The sequence below is a fragment of the Strix uralensis genome, chromosome 4 (genome assembly GCF_047716275.1).
Source record: "Strix uralensis isolate ZFMK-TIS-50842 chromosome 4, bStrUra1, whole genome shotgun sequence".
NCBI classification, from domain to species: Eukaryota; Metazoa; Chordata; class Aves; order Strigiformes; family Strigidae; genus Strix; species Strix uralensis.
The window spans coordinates 120,391,996-120,414,940 of NC_133975.1; the positions used below are offsets into that span (position 1 = coordinate 120,391,996).

The following is a 22,945-nucleotide window of genomic DNA, read 5'->3' on the forward strand; positions in this document are numbered from 1 at the left end:
AAGCTACAATGAGAAAAATCAAAATTTATATTCAACAGACTTACTTCTTCCCTGCCCTGAAAAGTCCTGTCAATATTTAGAGGAGAGAATGAAGGCAACCAAGGAAATTGAAATACAGACCACCACCTCTGTAAACTGCTCCACCACTGTGAGAAGGCAAAGAATCTAGGGGTGTTCACCTCAACTCAGTCTCCCGTCTAGTCAATAGACACAGGCACTGTTATGGACAGAGTCCATCTGACACTTCACACATCTGCTTTAGGATAAGTAAAGCCTACAGTCCACTGACTATATTGACTGCATATACACAGATCATAAAAGGAATACAGTTAAGGGATGGGGTACCTATTCTTTAAGCATTTCCAGACTCCATGAAGCCACTCTTCTAAAGCCCTCTACAAGCTGAGCAGGGTGTTTTGAAGGTTCCACTCATCTTCTGGTATACACTTCAAGTCATTTGTAAAACAAAGGAACCTCCACAAACCAGGAAAGACAGAAGGCCAGGGAAAAAAGAAAGAACACATTAACTAGACATCCCATGTATTTACTTTAGACTTCAGTGCTAGTCATGGTCTCTATTTGAATAAAACAAACTAGCACATTGACAAATTAACCAAGCATGAAGGGATAACAAGAGTTGAAATTATTGCAATTACACAATGTGCACAGAAATGCCAAACTGAAGTTCTCTGAATTGTAAATGAGACCTGAGGGTCAGGTTCTGTCCCACGAAACACATCAGAAACCTCACCCAAATAAATGAAGTAGCACTGACAGTAATCCAGTGCAGGACTGTGTGGGCTGTCTCTTCCCTGGGGAATTTTTCCCACCCTTTGGGCTCTGAGTCTTTGACTTCAGCATTAAAAGCACCATCTTCTTGTAAGCCCAGCCAATAAACGTTCTCACTACTCTACTGTTTGCTTTCTTGAAGGAAAAACTGAGCTTCAGCCATGAGAACACAGCACCCTGGACAGCCTGGCAACCTGCACTCACTGAACTCCCTGACTTCTTCACACAAAGACAGGTGCCTAAAACACCAAGGGATGCTCTGCTTTAAATAACCACAGTCCTTCTGAGACAGCTCAAAAGGGATACCCCTCACATTTTAGTCCGCAGCTTTAGGTTCACAGTTTAAGCTCAGTTCTGCTCTAACAGCAGATACAGTAGAGAGAAGGAAAAGTAAAGTCGAATCTTCCTAAATCTAAATAACACTATATTTGCTCAGCCTAAAAGCACAACACACCCCTTTAGACCTAATTCTCTCTGTTGCCACAACTCCCAATGCCTTAGGGACACTTTCCTGGATGGCATCCTGTGCAGGATAACCAGCAGGGTCTTCACATACTCGTCTGCTTGCCCTCAGCCTGATGCTACGCTTTGGCCACTGGGCCATTCTGACATTACACACTTTCTGCACATCACCAGCATGATGGAGAGGGATTTTTCCACCTACTTCCCATTTCCATCTGATATGAACTTGGTGCAAATTACAAATACTTTTCATAAATTGGCAGAGAATTTACCTGGTGATCTTCTGACAAGGCTTCTTTTACTCCTGAGCTTCACATTAGGTGATGAATTCTGATTCTTTAACACTTTTCATGTAACTTATCTTCATTAGTTAAATCAATGCTGATGATATCCCATGGATTTGCAGGGGGACTGCACCTACTTATACACGACCCTGGAAGCCTTTTTAATGGGATGTCATGGAGTATATTTTGGCAGGCCACTGAAAACAAGTTTATTTTACTTGCAAGATCACATAGTCAGCTCAGCAGTGCTGAAATGTGGCAATGAATTCCTCTCATCGCGTAGACATGATGATCAGCAATACTACCAATAGATAGGAAAAACTAACCAAGTCGTCCTAGTCAGTGGGTCTTACTTGCATTTAAGACTGACACATACATAGCAATTTGCCTCTGTTCTACAGCAGCTGCAAACTATTAACTATGACAATGAAGTTGATTTTTAAACCAACAAATATGACGGCTATTATGAAAGTTTTACCATTGTCACATGGTGTGCAGTCTTTAAATTCATCCCTTGCTGTGTGGCTGAACTTTTATTGAAATTTTTTTTAATTAGAAGAAGGTCATGCAAGGACAGAAAACCTCTTTGTCAATCAGACTGTGCAGTGCACAAAACTCTTCCAGAACTCTCATAAAAGCCAAGACCAGCATACTGTACTTAAAGCACAGTGTTGCAGAGATACTACAACTGTATTTGACAGATAAAAAGATACTCCCCCTCATTCCCCATTGCTTCTTTCCACCTCCAAAATGCCATCATCTTTGCTGGGTTCCCAGAAAATCTAGCACTGAATGATCCATTTGCCAGCTGAGGGAGTTTTCCACATAAGAAACCTTCAAAATTATACCCATGGCCCAAAGCACATACCTTTGCTGTAACACATCGATAGAAACAAATCATATGAAAACCAGCTGCCAATCTGAGAGCTACACAGAGCAGAAACAGAAGGATTTTAGCTTCTTCTGACAGCATGGGGTTGCATTTGAGGAATACTTACAGTGGGATATATACAAAATGTCTCTCATCATGCACAATTTAATCATGGCCAAATTATTCTGTAAAAATCAAGATGTAACCTTTAGATAATGTTCACTTTTTCCCTATAGGCCCAGTGACACAGGACAAAAAATTTTTGAATGTTAGAAGCCCTTATAACTATTCAGCTGAAGATCTGATTTATCCTGGTTTCTATTTCCATTCATCTTCTTTCTCACCTCATCATATGAGCTACCCTTCTCCTTCAAAAGAACTGTGCAGAAACCCACAAGATGGCACAATCAGGCAGAGAAGGGGGTGAGCCTCACTATTTTACATAACAAAATCATATGCATCAAAACACACACACTCACACACAACTTCCCAAATGTCTGAGGTTAGTTATCCTTCATGTCCTGACAAGTTACACCCACCTTTCCCAGAGGAACTAACTCACTCCATAACAAGTACCAGACTTCTGTTAAAACAGCAAATAAAGTAGGACCACCTACCACCCAATCCTGCAAACACTTTCTGGTAGACAATCCTGCATGCCTACCGCCACGCACAACCTCAGTTTCAGCTGGTCTGCCCATGTTACTAAGTGCCATATCTCCAGCAAATGTTCCCAGAGTTATGCTCTATTGCTAGGTCAAAATCAGGCCAATTCTGCAACCCCTGTTTACAGTCGGCCTCCGGCACTGACTTCTCATGGAATAACTCATAAGAATGAAACACAAGTTTGGATTTCAGGATAAGGCCCCCAGTCAACATGTGGGAGCATTTATGGCTCTGTGAGACCTACGTTAAAAAATAACTTAAAAACAGACAGTGTTTCCCTATGAGTGGCCTGTTTTCCCATGTTCCAGTTTGCTCTTTCAAAAAGACTGGTAGGCTGAGATATCGGTCACTATGTGAAAATGACAACATTCAATTAAAACAATAGCAATTTTCAAGTGACGCTTTTTTTTTTCAATAGATGTATGACATTCCTAGACATTCTATTAATTAGCAGGCCCCAGGCAGCACATTTGGTAAAACAGAACAATCTGGCCTTTGATTTTAATCCAGGCCTTACCCAAGATCACACAGAGGTAGCCAGGCTGCTGATAGATCCCCCACACAGAGCACACACCCCCAGCAAGCAGCTGTGCTAAGAACTGCATGTAAACCACTTTGAAGAATTCTCAATCTGCAGAGAAAGAAAGAATGATTTATTAATTAATAAAAAACTGCTTGAGTTGGACTGGGCAAGAAGAATCTGTTAAATGGACTTTACTAAACAGTCCCAAATTTGTTTCTACGTCCTTTTTTCCAGTTACCTGTTTCAACTCCACTTTAAAAGCCATCCTGGTTGAAAAGCATATCCTGAATGTTTCCTGTATTTCAGGACCAGGAATTCAAACAAGCCCATTACTTTCAAAGTAAGGAGGCTATTAATATCCTGATGAGCATCTGAAATTAGCATGTTCTACACCTACATGATGGTTATCTAGGAAACTGGCATCCTTGTTACATCTTTTCTGGGCAGCTATAGTTACAATCCATCAGTACACTGGATGAAAAACACCATCTGAACAGAAGATGTTGTAAGATGCCAGCTGAAACACTCAAGCTTTTGATACTCCCACCTGCATTAATAATTTCTGGTTGCATTGGATAAAGATCTGTGAGTTCCTTCACATTTAGGAATTTATTAAGGTAACCAAAACTTTGGAATCTTTCTTACTTGTTGTATTATTCATTTCATCTGTAGACGATAATGGTCCTCTTACATTAAGGATAATTAGGGCCTTAGATGGGCTTTCAAAGACATTTCCACATTTTTCAGTGATGTAGCTGTAACTAAAACAAAATCCAAAGGGAAAAGGGGAGGAGTATTCGATCTTGAAAGCAGCCAGATTGTCTGGAGAAGATATATTTTGAAGGTTTTATTGGTGGCCCTCAGAAAAAGGCAGCCATGACCTAAGCTTCAAGGGTAGCAAGGACTATGTGGGTTTGTGTGGGAGGGGGTTAAATCTAATTTGTAAATGGTGAGTTATTAGCTCTGACATTTGAGAATAGACACTGCATTGTGTTGATGATGAGAGCAACCCTAGTCTTCTTGTTAATGACAATGATTCATTCTTTCCCACTCCACTATTGTTCCCATTTACCTGGCAAAGAGAATTACTTCTTATGTGTTCCCAACTGCTTATTTCTGGAGAGACTGTTCAGATGAGCGAAAGCACAGAGAAGAAATACACCAAACAAGCAGAGTTCTGGGAACAGCACTAGTGGATCTCTGAAATGGGTGTGTTTCACCAAGTGGCCTTTTCCCCCTCTTCTACTCCCCTTTGCACCCAAGAAACCCCTTGCTCTCTTCTGCTTCACTCAGAGCTTTCAGTCTCCCTGCCTTTCAATTCAGAATCATTCCTTTAAACTCACACTTTCAAAAGTATTTAAAATATCCTAAGAAGGGTAAAGGCTTTGGAAGTTTTAAATGACTTCAAACCTATGTAGCCATACATTTGGTAACAGAGCAACAAGCCTTGGATTTTCCACTACAGCCTTACCCAACTGTACAAAAGCATCTATGCCCACAACTGGCCTCCTATGTCACATGAGACCACACAGAAACCACACAAGGGGTCTCAGCCAATTACCCTCACAGAAGTCCATATATTAAGGGTTTTTTTTAAATTGTCTTAAAGCCATGGAATATCAGGACAATGACCAGGAGTAATCAAGACTCAAGCCTCCACACAGAGCTGTTTCTCCAACAGCCTGTTTTATAACGTGTCTGGCTACTGCGCTCAGACTCTCTGTTTGTCACTTGGCGAAGTGCAAACCCAACACTTCTCAGACTGCCTCCCCTCCTCCCCAGCAGACTGTGACTCTGGTAGATGGGCCTGATCCCTTGCAAATGTGAAGTGGCAGAGCTGCATTGACGTCAGTGATGATACTTCTCTTTCTTACAACTACCAATCTGGCCCTCCCACTTTTACAAATGCCCCTGAGGGGACAACGTGAAACACAAAGCTTGGAAAAGTACAGAACTAGGACTTGGGAACAGCCCATGGCACAGATTAGGGGACAGTAGCCATAAAGAGTTTGAATCCAGATGTGAAATTCCCCAAGGCCAGGACTATTCAAACCCTATCTCATATGTGAAGCAAACAAGCTAAATTAACTATTGGGTCAACCTTGTGCATAAGACACAGCTTTCTGTGAGCAACTCCACCTGAAGATCTTTGGGAGCCATTTATTTTGGGGCGTGCAAGCAGCTATGTATCTGCCAAAAGGTTAAAGCACATTCCACCCTTTGTGCGGCCAGCCAGGGCCACTGCAGCCGGCAGGGCAGACAAGCCAACTGACACACTGGGGCTTGCTCTGTGCAAATATTTCTTGTGCCCAGTGAGCATGGAAACCACAGCTGCAACTTTGCCAGTGGAGCAGAAGGTGTCAGGTCCAGAGACAGCAGAGGGCACTCAACTGACCTCAAACAAACAAAGCTTAAGTGGAATGTGGTATCCTCAATTCCGTCTTGGGTTTCAAGTGACTGAGTGAAGAGATGCATGAAATTCATATTGAGTCCCCAAGCTATTATGTGACTACTGCATAGAGCTACATCCCTCTCTAAGCTGCCACAGTTAGCCATAAAGGTAGCTGGGCTTTGGCCACACAAAATTCCCACAGATTTCAATGGGAATTTCAGTGTTCCAGTCGGGACTCCAAGAATGCAGTGCTGGACCCAGAGCTCTGACGGCTGGAGCCGTATTCAATATCAGAGTCTGGCAACACCCATTTGTAAAACACTGACTCATTCACAGGCACAACTTTAGAGGGACAGACAGGATGACTTTAATCATACATTTCCATTTCATTAACAAAGCTCAGTAAAACCAGATGAGCATCCTGGATGATAATAGTTGGTATTAATCTAATGACTGCAGTGAGCCACTGCCACAGTTAGGAATAGTTTTATATCCTACAGAATGCATTGTTTTAATTTGCTTCAAGAACATAGCAACTAATGGGCTCCTGAGGCTAAGGACAAAATAATTGTTTAAATGCCCATGAATTTTGTTTAGAAACAGTTTTTTCCTGAAAATTAGAGGCATGGAAATGAATTACAGAAAGTAATTTGAAAGAGAACGTCTTCAAAAGTACCTAAGCAACCTAGGAGTCTGGGACACCAGATAAATAAGCTGTCATTAGCACTTTCTATTCATTGTAAACAAGGCAGCAAGTGGTTTGTGTAATGGACTGTATAGGGAGTGACATTCAATTCCAGCAGATATTACTGTAAGATGCTCATCTGTCATGGCTGCACTGACGAGTTGGGTCTCCATTCAAACATACAGTCTTAAGTCTTTCCCTCTAACATTAGCATACATCAAGCCTCAAACCTGACAGAAAGCATCTGAAAGAAGATTGATTGTTAAAGCCAGAATTTGGTACTGGATTTTTACTCAAGGTTTTTTTAAAAAGATGGGGCAGCCTTTTGGACACCATTTTTCCAGATCACCATGTCTGGTTAAACCTTTGAACATATTCAGGGTGCGCTTCCATGGCAGATTTGCAAACAGATGCAATTCCCTCTGCAAGTGCTCTAAGATGATCAGATAGAAACTACTTCCAATCATAAAGTCTTGTAATTGCAGCCCTGTAATGCTGATCCCAAGCTAATACATTCCGCTTCCCAGCAGGACTTATTAGTTCAGGCTTAGCCACATGTTAATGATGGCTACACAGCTTCCCATTCAGAGCCAGCTTTCACCCAGCCAGCTTGGAGCGTGGACAGAGTGAGTTCATATCTGCCTGCCAAACTCTGAGTAGACATACCTTCAGTGACTCAAGCAGTTAGGAGTAGAAATGCAAGATTAATCTTGTGTAATATTCTCACAGTCCAGTAAAGGCTGGCCTTGCTCACTAGTTTGAAAAGTCTGTCAGAGCATGGTAGTTTCCTTTGCTTTCTGGATTGATATGATTACTCCTTACTTTGTGTACCAAAACTCTTCCTTGCTGACACTTTCCCAACTTCACACTGAGTCCTGCTTCACTGAGAAGGCTGAGCACTCTCCTGCTCAGAAGCACGTGTTCCTTCAGGATTCGCCTCCTCATGAAAATACGAAACCAACATATGCTCTACCAAACTCATTTCACTAATTTAATTTCCCAGATTCTGTAAGGTGACAGGTCCCCAGGGAAAGCCAGCACCTCACAAAGTATTACTGAGCGAAGAAGATAGATAGATTTAAATTCAGCATTGCAGTGTGAAAGCCCTCTGGTTAAGGTCATGGCAATCAACCAACACATGAGATTTCCTTCAGCTGCATCAGTCTCAGGCATGAGATAAACATCAGATGCTTTGGTAGAATTAAACTTTCTACAATGCACACAAATCCTATTGCTCCATCTTTCTAGAGTAAAATGCACACGTGAGAACTAAAAACTGGTTTGCTTCTGGGTCTTGTCCACTTTCACCTCCAGCCCCAGCCTCCTGTGCAGTTCTACCATGTCTCAGTTACTTTTCTAGATCTTGGGCTACTTTACACCCACCACTTTTATAGCAAAACACCTAATAGGAATTTGTCTGCCATCTCCACCCAGTGGATAGCTAGGTTAATGCACTAAATTAAGTGGAAACTACCTGCTTGAAGTTCTGCAGCACTTCTGATCTCAGCTTGCATCAGGAGTTAAGTATAAAACAGAGAAAATCCATACAAGCCAAGAGTTCCCCCTACCTTTCCAAACCGGTTTTCTGCTTTCTTCTCTGTCTTCTCCTCCACTGTCCACACACATCCGGCAAAATAGTTCCCCTGTCATAACAGAACTTCATCACAGTTACATTCTGTGATCTAAACCACAAAAACCTATTTGACACTTAAACCACAATTCATGTAATTTGGTTGTTTGATGACCCCAATAGGCCACTGATTTACCAAATAATCTTAGTAATCAGACATTGGATTTTCAGTAGTATATTTATCCAGATTCATTATTGTCCACACTAGTATCTGTAGTTCAATTATTATTCATATTTTTAAATCATAGGGATAATTTCTCCAGGCCTATACAACACTTCTAGTTGGGCAACACCAACTTGTCCACACCCTTTTCTCCTTTGCACAGAAACTCTTCCATCATGACTGCAGCCTCCACACATATTCCAACTTTTGCATAACCTTGTCCACTAAGTCTCTAACATTCACTTAAATTTGAGTTTGTAACTTCCAATTTGCTTTAGAGCCTGCAGCAGCCCATTCAATTCAGTAAAATCTTTCTAACCTTTGGGACCAGCAATGGTCTTAAGATATTGTGATTTCTATGCCTTCCTTAATGTGTTTTCTTCTGTATCTCTTGATTTCCTTCAGTTGCTGATAATAATTTCCTACCAACTTGGACAGCAAGGTAGTATCAGATCTTCCTGCAACAGCATAAAAATATCACTCATTCAGTCTTACATGGGACAATACACTAAGAGGTGGGAAAATCTAGGTGTGCAAACTCTTCAAATACATTTTATATCTACTTATTCTTCATATTCTCTGAAGAAGCCATCTAGGATCCCTAACCAAAAAATGTGCAATAAATGTAAAAACACAACACCCAAAACTGTTAATATCCTACAAATATATGCTTGCTGGTTGGGGAAAATAGCAGTACTGCCTTCTTCCTTTACTGTCCTATTTAGCTCTTTCCTTTCTTCTGCCTCAGTCAATACTAAAAGACCCATGATGACCAAAGCATGAAGTCTGTGACACTCTCATTTGTGGTCCAGGTGCAATACACACCGATCTCCTGCATGTGAACATGTCTTCCTCTATTGCACAGTCTGAGAATCCATCTAGCATATGACTACTTTGCCAAAGGAACTCTCTCTTTACTCAGCTCCTGGCTTAACAACTATGATGTCACTCAGCATCTGTGATCACAGTTTGTTGTATGTAGCACATTGTTTATGTGCAGCACTATAAGGTGGGTAATACACACTGCCTCTCACTGATTTTCATAAGCTGAAACTAATTAATGTCTTTTCGTATGCCAGGGATAAGAGGACAGCTGGAAACCATCAAGGGGAAATGGGAGCAGTACATGAGCTGTTTCTTCAGTCGGCTGTTTCACTGCCCAAGGCACACACACACACATTCACAGCTTCCTCTCTCAGGTCCAGTCCTACTCTAGCTCTACCACTGTCACTCAGAAGTCAATAAAATTATCCCAGCTTTACAGTGATATAACAGAGAACAGGCTTGGGCCCAGATATCCTACTGGCATTGAAACATTCCTGTTTTATCAAAACTTAAAGCCTTCTGGGGACATATACAATTAGGATAAAATAGCAATTAATACAACATAATTGCCTTAGACTATGCTCAGAAATCTCTTCCAACTCACAAAAAAAAGTCCACACACTCAAGCCACAAGTCTCAGCCTGCATACTCCATCAATAGACATTTGTCATATCTCCTGGAGGCTGAACACAGGGTTTGTCCTAACCATGAGGAACAGAAGCAGAGAACTGAGGTTCACTGCAAATGCCATCTTACTGGTCTTCATTTTCTGTGACAGTACTCAGGCCTGGGAAGAGTTATCCAGAATGCTTCTGCTGACCTCAGTTTCTGGGATAGTTCTTCCTTGCTTAACCCTGAACCTTTCACATACACATGAAGATAAACACCCAAAGTTCTACATGCTAAGACTTATGCAAACACATTTTGTGCCAGAGGGCATAGGCCAATAACCTGCAAAGATCCACACCCACACAGAATTGCACAATGGACCACACGTATTTTGGAGTATGGCATTTGCCTATCGCTAAGAATTATCAAGCACCAGTCATTTCCAGAAACAGTTTGCTGGTCTCAACGGATCAGTTACACTGCATTTATTTTTGCTTTAAGCAATACCTTCTATGCCAGTCATTCATACCAATTTGGGAGCTCACCCAGATCCTTCCCTCACCCTTTTCCAGGTCCTCAAGCTCAATAACATTTAATTCACCAAGTGGAATTCCTCTGGCTCTTCTCTGCAATCCTAATTTCAACTTTATCCTGATGAGCTGCCAGAGGCATAGAGAGCCTACTCCACAGGGATCCCAAATTCCACAGTCCACTGCAGCCCAACACTACATGACAGCAAATCTTTCAAAAGAAAGAAAAGACTCTATAAAATATCATCAGAGCTCTAATACTTCAAAATGTGAATTCATATGTCAGTTGTAGCATGTTCAAGCCTGGACACTCGGCTAATGCACAGACCTCTTCTGAGTCAGTGCTCTGCAAAGGCTGGGCACTAGGTACCTCACTGGTGCCTTGGGTCTCAGCTCTGATTCACCAGATGGCAAGTGGATTGAACCCAGGAAGACCAGCACTCCAGGCAAGAGCAACAGAAGAACTTCCCTCCTAGTTCCACCACTTGCACAGTAAGCAATACACCATTTAACTGATACCCCGAGTGATTCTTTCAGAACAGATACAAAGAATAGAAGTGAATTTCCAGGAAGTAGCTCCTGAATTCATCCAGAATATTAAATTACAAGATATTTTGTAGATTTTCAACTGCCATTGGAAAGGCCCAACTAACAATCCGACTAATCTCAAAACAATAACAGCCCTTAATCTAACATATATCAGCAAATTCCTGTTTCTCCCTTTTCTAACAAAAATAACAACACTGTAGTTGCCAGTGCATTAATAAGATCCTATTTCTGCTCCAGAGACTGAATCAAACCTTTGTTCTTCACAGCAAAGGATTAAGAAGGTTGCTATTTTGGTAATGAGATGTTGAGAGGTACTTACTTTGCAGCTGAGATCCAGGCTGGATGCCTGAGAAAGGAATAAACTCCGTTACCTCAGATGAACTTTATTCTTATAATCAGTATATCAGACTCTGTTAGTGTGATGCATATCATTAACAATAAAGAGAGACTATTCATGAATAATTACAATTTGATAGAGTGTTTAAGCTCATTTACAAAATATGCCTTATGGTGTAGATAAAGTCATGAATGTAGATTTTAAGACAGCAACACAGACACACACATAAGAAATTTGAAAAAGAAAAATTACTTACTTTCTAGGTAGTTTATTGGTCAACTGCTTCTTTTTTTTTCATGCTAAGTCTAATATTTTTCCAGATATCTCACCTCTTTTAACACCACATCATGGAGAAAAACTGTCATAAAGTGGCACAAGAAGAAAAAAAAAAGTGTCAGAAAAACAGCACATGGACAGGGACAAATGAGAGAACACTCTGAAAAGAAGATCAAATCATAGGACACAGATCCAAGTGCTGAGGCACCAACTCAGTGCCCAAGACGATTGAGAAAACTGTTTGTTAGGCTGGAAAAGGAAGCAGTGACCTGTGAAAATGAAAGCAACTTCATGAAAACATTAGTCATATAAAAAATATGTTGTTTATAGTTATCATAACAACATTTTTATTAAACAAACATGTTTGGTATATAAAGCTGTTGCAAGTAAAACATTTCCAGAGGACTAGGGTAGGTAAGGTAGTGTGGTTAGAAGCTGGCACCATTTCATAATTACATAGGGATCAACTTTTTGCACTTAGAAATGGAAATGTTTGGGGCTCACATTAGAGGAGGTCCAAATTTCTAAATGAAAAGTATTATTGTAACAAAATCTAGGAGCATCTTCAGATATAGAAAATACAAACAGAAATGAAGGCAAACAGAGCCTTGACATTTCACTTGCATCCTGCCTATTGGCTGTTGACATGACAAAGTACTTTGAAAACATGACAGAAATTAAACTATTTACTAACTCATTTCCAATCTAGTGGGGCAGTGTATTTTAAACATATTTTTTAAAGACCCACCATGATGTGAAGCAACCTCAGCAACAGGCAGAATGTCAGAAAAAAATTAGTCCATTGGTCATTGCTGATATCCTCTGGGAATGATGTTTTACATCTGATGAAACTCTCTTATCTCTCCTCTAATGAACAGTAAGAATACAAAAATAAAAAACCATAGGGGTTCAGATATCTCTGGCAGTACAGGTGCCAGATTTCCTAGGAAAACAAATTTTATGCAGTCAAGCAGACACCTCAAACATAGTTAAATTCCTAACACAAAGTTGACAAAAGCAGACACCTCCAAAACAATTAAATTCCTAACAAAATGCAGGAAAACACTTGGATGGGTGAACAGGATGGCCTTAATAGTGCTCCCAATAAATGAAAGGCTTCAGTGTGAACATAACCTACTAGGCTTCAGAGAATCCACTAGTATTGAGCTCTCAGGAATTTCCTAGCCACTGGAAAAGCTCCAACTGGAGCTTGTGCCTTGTTAGAAAACCAGAGAATACAGTGCCATAGGAAACGAGTCTTTATTCATTCCAATCTCAGGGAATCACAGTTTTCCAAAATGAACAACAGTAGAAAAGAAATTGTGTTTGCTAGTTTACATTTACAGGTAACACTTTAATCAATCATTGAAGAAACTGTTCAATGCGAATGTGACAGAGCAATAATTTTTGGCCTGTAATATTCAGGAGGTCAGAATGTACAAATAAACAGTCCTCACTCTTTGAGTCTACAGAACATGTTGATTTCCTTTTAAATCCTTCAGCAGGTTAACTAAACAAAATATCTATGCACAGTAGAAAAAAGGATTAAGTTCTTCAAGGACTGCCATCTGAGTATCAGTGTGAAATTATGACAGGAGGATCTACCCACTAAAGCTTTCCACATTTATTCTCTCCAGAAACACTGTTATTGAGAATAATTGCAGATTATAAAATAACTCCCTCTTTGAGTACTTTAGGAATTTTCAGCATCGTTTCATTTTCATATCACAGTAGAAATGCTTTGTAACTCATGTGATAATTTTCATTAAAAAGTCTTAAAGGTCCTGACCCTGGAGCTTGATCAACATTGATGCAACTCTGACAGATCTCAAAGACAAATATGCTTACTGAAAAAAGGATTCCATCCATGCAAGACTGGGCACTCAAATTTAATTTTCAGATTTTGCATATGCATCCCTAATACTTGGGTATTAAGCCACCTAATGGAATTTCTTTGGACTGATCCTGAGGAGGAAAAGTCATTGTGGTTGAACAAGAAATTCTGTATGTGGAAGTTTCATTTCAGAAAAAAAAAAAGAAAAAAAAAAGAAAAAAAGAAGGCAAAGCATATTTGAAAATTAAATGCAGAAATTTCAGCTGTCATTTTAGTGTGTGGTGCTCAAATGGAAGAAAGGGTCTTCCATGCTTTAGGTGAGTTCTGTCTGATAGCTGACTATGCCTGGCCTATCCAGCCTGTAGACAACGAATGGGTTGAATAAACAACTCCAGGAGGAGGGAGAAATTCAGCTGGGTGACAGCTTTAACATCTGGTTTCAGTTCTAAAAGTACAATTTGAGTTCTAATGGATGGATAAGTGGATGGATGGATGGATGGATGGATGGATGGATGGGTGGATGGATGGATGGATGGATGGATACAGGGATACACAATAGACACATTTTTCTTTTACAATACAGACATTTTTCTTTTTACGATCATCTGAAATGATCTCTCACTCTGTGCATAATATAGCTACAGAATCAGGCATTTCTATGACAATAGCCTTCTATGTTTTACTTATATATAATCTCAGACTTGAGACTTCATAGAAGTGCAAAAAAGTTAAGCCTCTGCATTTTATAAAACAGTTTAGTCAACAGCAGCATAGTTATGCAGATTCCTCAAGTCTCTCTTTCCCCAATATGTAGGACAATGCCATGTTAAGTCAAAAGTTAGAGAATATGACTGGTGTGTCATTCTAGGTATCAGGGAAAGGCCTGGGGTTCCAGACACCAGCTAGAGGTTATACTACCTTAAGAGCAAATAAAATGCAAGTTGGACATATAAGAACCATGGCCTTTCTCTGGCTTTGTGACCTTCCATATAAGCTGCAGAGGCATGCATTAGTGCTCACAGGGTCACAGAGGGACAGGGACAGACCAAGGCACTAGGTATTCTGTGCACTTACAGTAGTTTGGAAGACTGGCAGGAGGCATCCTAGGTCCTTCTTCCCTTGAAAGTCACAGTAAAATCAACAGGTGTTAAGAGTGCCCAGACTGGCTGAAAATGAAGCCATGGTTGTCTCGACTTGGGCAACCAGACTTAGAAACAATTTTTGAACAGACCCTGCAGGGAAGTGAGGGTTAGAGCAAAGCTGTCCTAGCTCCCAGGCCTCACACAGAGGCAGCTCTTTGACTGTAGGACTCCTTTTTCCCTCACTTCCCCTAGCCCTTTGCAGAGAGGTGGGGCCAGAGGGAGGCATTTTCAGCCTTCAGAGGACCTTTATACTGTATTAAAAATATGGTTTCTTTAATGTTTCCTTTTTCAAAAGTAGTAATATAAACTAACTGAGTGTGCTCTTAGGAGAGCTTTTGGCAAGGGTATGGGACAATCCTGTGCCAAACCTCATCTTTGGCATGAAGAAATAAACAGACTGAGGTTCTGCATAAAGACAAAACTTTTGGAAAGCCTTTAGAATATTTCTCATAATGAAACAGTGGGGGGGGTAGTTTTCTTGAAATTCAGAATACTCTCCAGAATACAAATCCAACCTTTAAATGTTTTGGTTTCTTCAATTATGAACTGAGTTCCTTCATTAAAAATATAAAATTGAAACAATTAAATGATGAATGATTGATATGCTCTGATTTTGAACAATCCTTATTAAGGCTATTTCCATACCATTTTATCTGTCTATAGCAAATAAAAATATTGTCTCAGATAGGAATGAAATTATTCTCATCACTCTATATTACAGAAAGGGAAACAGATTTAAAGATCATGTGCTCTGTCTGCCTAAGGCCACAAATGATCCTCTGCCCAGAATAGCAGTGCCAGATTAGTTTGCTCTAGACTCCGGCTCTTGAGCCCTATGCTTCTTGATGATGTTCCCGTTCAGGATATCTGAGCAAGAATATTGTCAAAAATATGGGAAAGAAAGGCCTAATCTTGGATTTTATTTCTGGGTGCTTCCAGTAGTTTTCCATATTAAACTGAATGACATATATAGAGGATTTAGAAGAAAAGAGCAATCACAAAGTTTCAGAAATATTTCAGTAAAAGGGTCCTGACAATGAGATTTCTCATTAACATTGCACTTCAGAGGAAAATGCAACAAGCCAGTTCTAAGAGCCAAGAAGCCTGACATCTTTATATCAATTTGTTATATCACCTGAAACACAACTGCTGTGTTACAGAGATGATCAACTTCCCATATTTACCAAATGAGGTTTATCACACATAGATCTGAAACACACTTAGATGAAGTTTAAGCATCCAAAAGGCTACTATGCTTTGCCAATACACACAGAATCATGTTGGACTGTCCAATGTATCATGAGTGTTATTAAAAGAAACTAAATACTTTAAGAACATTTTAATAGCGTTCCTTTTTGATTTTGGGTGGAAAGGGAGGTTGTTCTCTTCCTTTTCAGGATTATTTTTTCTAAGTACACTTCTAAATCCCACTTAGTTTTGTTTAACTCCAGCCTTGTAAACCATTTGTGTGTTTCTTTCTCTCTCAAGCCTCTCTAAGCACTTCTATATCTCTTCTTCCAACAAGGATTTTTCTGTATTGTTCCTTTTTGTTCTCTCAGAAATCAAGTCTCTTTGCCTACAATTTGGAAAACTTCTCCAGTACACACCCTAGTCCACTGTTGCAGGCAGCACAAAGGTTTCAGAATTAATAACCTATGAAAAATGAATGAGGCAATTCCCAACTCACAAAGCTTTAAAGTTCTCTGCTTACTCCAGCAGATATCTCTGTAGTGGATTCATTCATGCCAAATCTACAGCTTTTCTCTGCAGTAATGACAATAACAAAAATGTTTAAATATAGATGCCAAAATTCTGATGTCACCACGGAACCGTTTGAGCTGGAGCCAGGACCCTGCCTCACTCTAAACCTTGACACCAGTCTGTCACTTTGAGAAAAAGGACATACCTCAACTGCACAGCCCTCCAGTACAGCTACATAGTTGACATTTTTTCAAGCACATCACTGCAAGAAGCAGCGGTTAAGCCCAAAGCTTCAAGAATTTCACTAAAGAATGTACCAGTATCTGGTTATGTAAAGGCCTTTGGTTAAAGAATACATAAACTCCAAATACCACTGGGGCTTGTGGGTTGAATTTTTGGGGGTTTTGAGTTTAGGAATTTAAGTCACATCTTACTGTGAGAAAAGAGAAAGCAAAAACAACTGAGAAATGGTATTAGTCCACTAAATACTCAGAGCCATATGCTGTCATGCCACAATAATAAATAAGAGGCTTGTGTAGGACAGAAAGACAGGCTGTGACCTCCTTTCCACTAATTATCACAAAGCTATTTTGCTGCATTTTTATAAATACTTTCCTATCTTCACACTTAGTACACTTTGTCCCAGTGTAGCTCCCTCTCATTATCTAGGCCCCAGGTTGATAACTGATCAGTCCAAGTTCTGATGTATGTCCAAGTACTTCCCATCAGAGCTAAGCACTTCGTGTGCAAGAAGGCGAGAGGCTTTTCTTTAAAAAATTCCTCATTTTCATCACAATTCACTGCAGTGTCTATAGCCACGATGCTACTATACAGAATAGGGCAAGATATGATTCTTTAAGTTTAAGATGCATATGGCAACATTTTAGGCTGTGATTCAGAGGTATTACTGGAGAGGTATTTCCTGTAAGTAGTATTATAAAAAAGCGGTTATTTAAAAGCGATTAACAAAACAACAGAGTGGAAGTGCCTGACCTACTGGGAGGTGTAACATGAAGATGGCATGAAGCCAAGAGTGTGAGACAGCTGTGTAGCACATTAAGAAGCAGATCGCTGAGGATCAAGCTGGATTTATATAATAAAACCAGAGAAGAGGTTCAGTTGTGAAGAACTTCTCCTGTATGGGTGAGAAAGCTCAAGGCAATATTTTCAACTGAGTAAGCACTAGCTTCCAATTTCCAAGCTCTGATCCAAGTTAATGAAGAGGCTTTACTGACCAGGCTCCACATTACATGATGAAGAGCCCAAGCCCTACAGTGAATTATGACCCCAGCAGAGACAAGTAAACTCTACTCCTATCAATAGAAGTGCTGTCGGTGCTCAGCAAAAATGCAAATGTGAAAGAGAAGTTTCTTTCACAAATGCTTGCTAGGGAAAGCTTCATGATCTATCATGCACTGAAATACACAGGCAAATACAGACATCCATTGGGTAAACATCTTTAAGGCAATGTGCATGCACATATTAGCTCTGAGGGGTACAGCTTGTGTTCACTCCACTGACCTCATTCTCATCCATCTATATTTAATGTAGCTCAGCACAGCAACTGAGTTCTTTACTTGCTAAATACACAATGTGGATAAATTTTGACTTCTAAACTGCTGCAGAAAGTAAATTCACAATTTTTCAGGATGAAAAAAGGTTTATTTTATGTAAACTTATTTTCTTGGCAGGCAATTGAAAACACATTTTAAATATCTTTGTCTTCTATTTAACAAAAAAAAACCAGCAGATGTTTTTTGGATGAGCTACATTGTTTATTATTTTCCTAAGATGTCCAAAACATGAAACTCATTTAACCCCTAGAGGAGTGACACAGAAATGACATGATGTGGTTCATACATCAAATAATGGTCACTACTGCTGCTCTTTAGACATCTGGGGCTTAATTTGCAATTATCTGCATTTATAGAGCAAAGCTATACAATGGAAATGGGAACACATCTCCTAAGTTGATGCAGAATTAATTTTCAAAGGGTGACATGCACCATAAATCCTATTGCGTGATTACTATAAACATGCAAACAAAAGAATGAGGAAAAGTGTTGTCTGCTAATGGATGTTCAGTTATGAATTTCAATTGTTATATCATGTAATTAATTTACATGTTCAAATTAAGTCTCCATTTTTGCATGTTTAATTATGAGGTATTTAAAAGCCTGGATGGATGTATTTGATTATAAGCAGCATCTAGGAAAAAGCTTGGCTCTTGCAGTTTTCTTGTCCTGGTTTAAAATGTTCTCATTCCATCAAGGAATGAAAAAGTTAGAAAAAGGAATGTCTCTGTTCCCAGCTAACAATGCACACAAGTCAAAAGCTCTCCTCTTTCTAATATTTCCCATAAGGATGTACATCAGAGGTATCTTTTTGACAAGCAAATGACAGAAGGAATCTCTGAAAACAACAATGTGTCTTTGGAGAGTCCAGTAGTACACATACTGTGGGTGCCATAATCTAATCCCATTTTAGAGCTCCCCCATCTCCAAAAACTTCAGACAACCCTAAATTTTAGTGGGATTTCCAGTTCATGCCTCTGTGCCATGGATGAACAGCTCCAGGGACTATGCTACAATTTTCCGAGTAAAACGCAGGGGTCCAGCTGTAAAGGAGGGCTTAGGGCTGTGCAAATAACTGTTTTTTCAGTTCAGCTGCCAAGCCAAACAGTTGAAAAAGAATGTTGGTTCAAACTGAACCGAATTCACAATTTTTCCAGGTTTCCACACCAAAACCACTACCATCCCCACCCAGCCCACTGTACTTCATTTAACATGAAATGTTCCATATGTCTCAAGAGGAAACATTTTTGGGAAATGCAAACATTTGGCAAATGAAAACACAAAAGGCAAGGAAATGCAAGACAATATTTACAAAATTGTTGCAAAAGGATTGTTCTCTCTGACTTTTTATATACAATTCACTCCTTTGCTATATGGAGGCATTTTTTTTCCCCCTGTGTTGACTATAACAGGGTTTGCCTCAACTTCCAGAGTACCATTAACATCAGGTTGGAGAGTAATTCTTACTCTATTGCTCATTGAGTCTCAACTATTATTGAAGTAGTTTACATGAACTGGCTTATTGGATGGGTTCCATTTTGGAATGATCCGAAGAGCAAATGCTAGGGTAGTCATATGAAGAATTAGGGACCCAAATTCAAACTCCTACCTTGATCAGACAGAGCATGGGTTTGAACTCTGATCTGACTTTGCTCGTGTGATTAGGTACCATGGGATTGTGAGGTAGGTTCTCACCCCTTGCGTTGGAAGTGGTTCACTTTGCATGCAATGCTTAAGTGGCCACCATCAAGGCTGAGAACATCTTTAAAGCCAGGTGATTACCAGATGCCCCTAGCAGAGAGGGCATCAGCCCCACAGACTGCTCCTCCAAAGCAAAAAAGTGTAAAGAGGAGCAACTGAGAACACATTGTGGTAGACCTCACTGCTGCTAATTGCTCATGTCCTGTCCTAAGAGACAGGACAGACGGATCTAAATCTCCACAGCAGAGGTCAGAATTAAACAGCAGCATCCACCATTGCAGATGAACAGCTTAACCACCAAGAGAGGAGGCAGAAGAGAAACACATGCCTGGTGAGGTCTGCCTCCTTCCCATCATGACCAATATTCTTCTCAGATTAAATTTTATGGTAGCTAAGGATCAAATTACCCCAAATAATTTGCTCAATGCCAGAAGTGAGCTTTTTTGACACTACAAATTTTTCTCTTATTGTCCTAGAAGATGAACACACTCTCTTGAGACAGAACCGTTCTTCAGACAGGAATATCCTGCCATCTACTAAAGCAAAAAGTCTGGTAAATGTAATAACAAGCTCTTCTAGATAAAAATTATTAGATACTATGAATAGAGTTAGTCACACATATACTCATGGTAGTATACATATTTAAAAACACTTATATATCTGAAGCTTCAAGTCACCGTACCTCAGGAGATCAGCTGCCTGATTTACAGAAAAATCCTGGACAAAATCCTGGCATACAGCAGCCTTCACACCATTCCCATTCATTTTTACAATCTATGCCCTTTTCTGCATCTTGATGCTATTTGCACAAGGAAGCTGCTGAACAACTCAAAATGTGATTTCAAATGTCTGAATTCAGGAATGTTTGTGAACAAATGGCGCTTCTGTTTGGTAAGCATCATGCATCTATAGAGATGCCATAATGGCAATGAGAGCAGTACGAAATTATATTGTAAATATATTTATCAGAAGCAATGTTTTCTAATATGACATAGAAACAATATTGAACATTTTCAGGTAATGCTAGTCACTCACAGCTGCTGAATAACTGGATGAATCAAAGCAGTCTGTGCCCCAAAAGACACATGCACACTGTAAGTATATACCTGAGCTTGCTGAAATTTTAATTCCAAATATGCTTTATATATTCTGAGTCCAGGAAGAGATAGAGGAAAGTGATCATCTGCAAAACACTTGGGTCTGTCTTTTCCTATCTTTCTTCTTTCTGATTGAGGAAAATAAAATTGAAAAATATTTAGTTGATTGAGATTCTGGTCACAATTCTAAAATATTTGCTAATTTTAGCACAAGAAGAACCAGTTAAAAGCCAGCACTAACAGCCATATATTTTGGCAACATTTTCTTTGAATGTCACAAATAACTAGGATGTGACAGCCTTCTTTCAGCATCACAGGTTGGCAGTACAACAGGTAGAAATTTTACGAAGTAGGAAAGTTTTCTTCACAAGATACCTTTTAAAAAATGGGGAACTGGATTAAACCAAGAAATTACATTTTTACTCAAGTAATGGAGATGAGAAAGAAAAATATGAAAAAAAAAAGACAAAGTGAAAGTAGCGTTAGTTTTTGTTTGAAATTACTAATGCATGGAAACACTGCTTTTCAAATTGCACAGAATTAAAATTAATTTTCAAATGTTACTGAAGACATTTTAATTTCCTTTGTTCTCTTTTTTGTGCAGGTTTAACTGATAATCTCCAGCAGTTATCATAGTTGAAGCCTGCATCTATTGCTCTGGGGCAAGTAACTATTTGCAGAAGCTTATTAGGTTTATTACTAAACAGTAACTAAATGAAAAAAAAAAAAAACCTATAGCTTTGAAAGACCTGGCGTGCAGGCAACATTTATGACTGAGTAAATTCCACTAACACTGCTCTAAACAATTGTTGTTGTTTTCTTCCATGTTTTTTGTGACTTTAAATGCGCTCTTCACTTTAGGCATTCAAGATTTACTGGTTAACTTCTTGACTGAGGATGAATTTTAATTTCCAAACATTGCACATGCAGGTGGTATTCTCACCACTGCTTTACCTACCGCAGGAACCCAGCTATGGCTGACGGCATAGTTTACAGCAGCCAATATAAGACAATACAGTGTGCAGAACTTCCACCATTGCCCAGGAGTCACAAACAGCTTCACTCATTCAGAATATACTGGATGAAGACAGACAAGCTGTTAGGGAAACCAGCAACAGCAGCTATGCTAGTTACAATACCACACTGGCACAGCCATAATATTTCTTGTTCCATGCTACCTTGTTCAGCGCTGTTTGAAGAAATTGCCTTTCACTGAACTGTGGCATACTGACCTCCCCAAAAACCCAAACAGATCATGAGAATGCCTTAAAACGAAGCTGAATCACTCACAGGCAGAGTAATACATTCAGCAAGCATTGCAAGATCTCTAGCTTGCACAGCATTACTGTGGGAGGGCTTTAGTTGGAGCTTTTAAATATTAGCTAAGGAAAAGGGCTGTTTATACAATTTCAGCACAACTCTTCATTCATTCCATTTGGATTTTTAACAGTTGCATTACTCTTGTTCAATTAGGGGATCATCAGAAATTTGCAATATTCTGGACATTTTCAAACATCTCACATATTTTGCTGTCAGAACTGTGGTGGGTCACATGACATGCAGCTGTGTTAACATATGTAAGGGTTTGGATACTTATAAGCTCTTACACTCTGGAGTATTATTTTTCTACTTGTTTACATTTCAGAATTGCTGGATTTTGTTGGGTTTTTTAACCACAAGGTTAGAATTTATGGGAAAAATTAAGCAATAAATAGGTACAGTGTCTTACCTTCATTTTTCATGTCCTGCCTGCCAGCAGAAGGATTAGAGAGATAAAGCTGGTTTTCTTCTTCTGAAACTGCAACTAGTCCAGTCACAAGCTCACAAACACTCCTTTCCGTGTCAGCCATACTTTGACCACACAAGTGTGGTTTACAGATTATGGGAGTTACAAAAACACATGGCAAAGAGCTCTCAGCAGCCTCACTTATGTATGAGCAGGAAGAGCTTCCAAGGGACCTCTCCATCCCTGCAGTGCTGAAAAACTTCCAGGGAAAATCTTCCTGGATACGGATGATCTCGTTTAACTTGGGAAAAACTATACTCTCAGCCAGCTGTTTCATTACGGGAAAGTACCAGTTCAAAGAAAAATTACTCATAAACACAAAGCTTTACCTTTGAAACACAGAGCTTTACCTGCATAAATTCTGATAACAAAAACAAGTCTGTACTAGCAGATCACAGACATGCTTCATCACTTAATCACATAGACAGATGAATAGACCCCATACTTCTTTCTAAAGGTGCCTGACAGCAACCATAAATAAACCTTATGTGCAGTATCTTATTTGAGACTATTTAGTTC

General features: G+C 39.6%; 1 long non-coding RNA gene across 1 annotated transcript; it reads right to left on the bottom strand.

Moving 5' to 3' along the window:
* Positions 1-11,271: 11,271 nt before the first annotated feature.
* LOC141943461 (uncharacterized) lies at positions 11,272-21,719 on the bottom strand. Its single transcript, XR_012628962.1, has 4 exons — positions 21,599-21,719; positions 20,650-20,768; positions 11,572-11,673; positions 11,272-11,324 (listed from the first exon to the last, which is right to left on the bottom strand). It is a non-coding gene; the product is annotated as an uncharacterized LOC141943461 (long non-coding RNA).
* Positions 21,720-22,945: the final 1,226 nt, after the last annotated feature.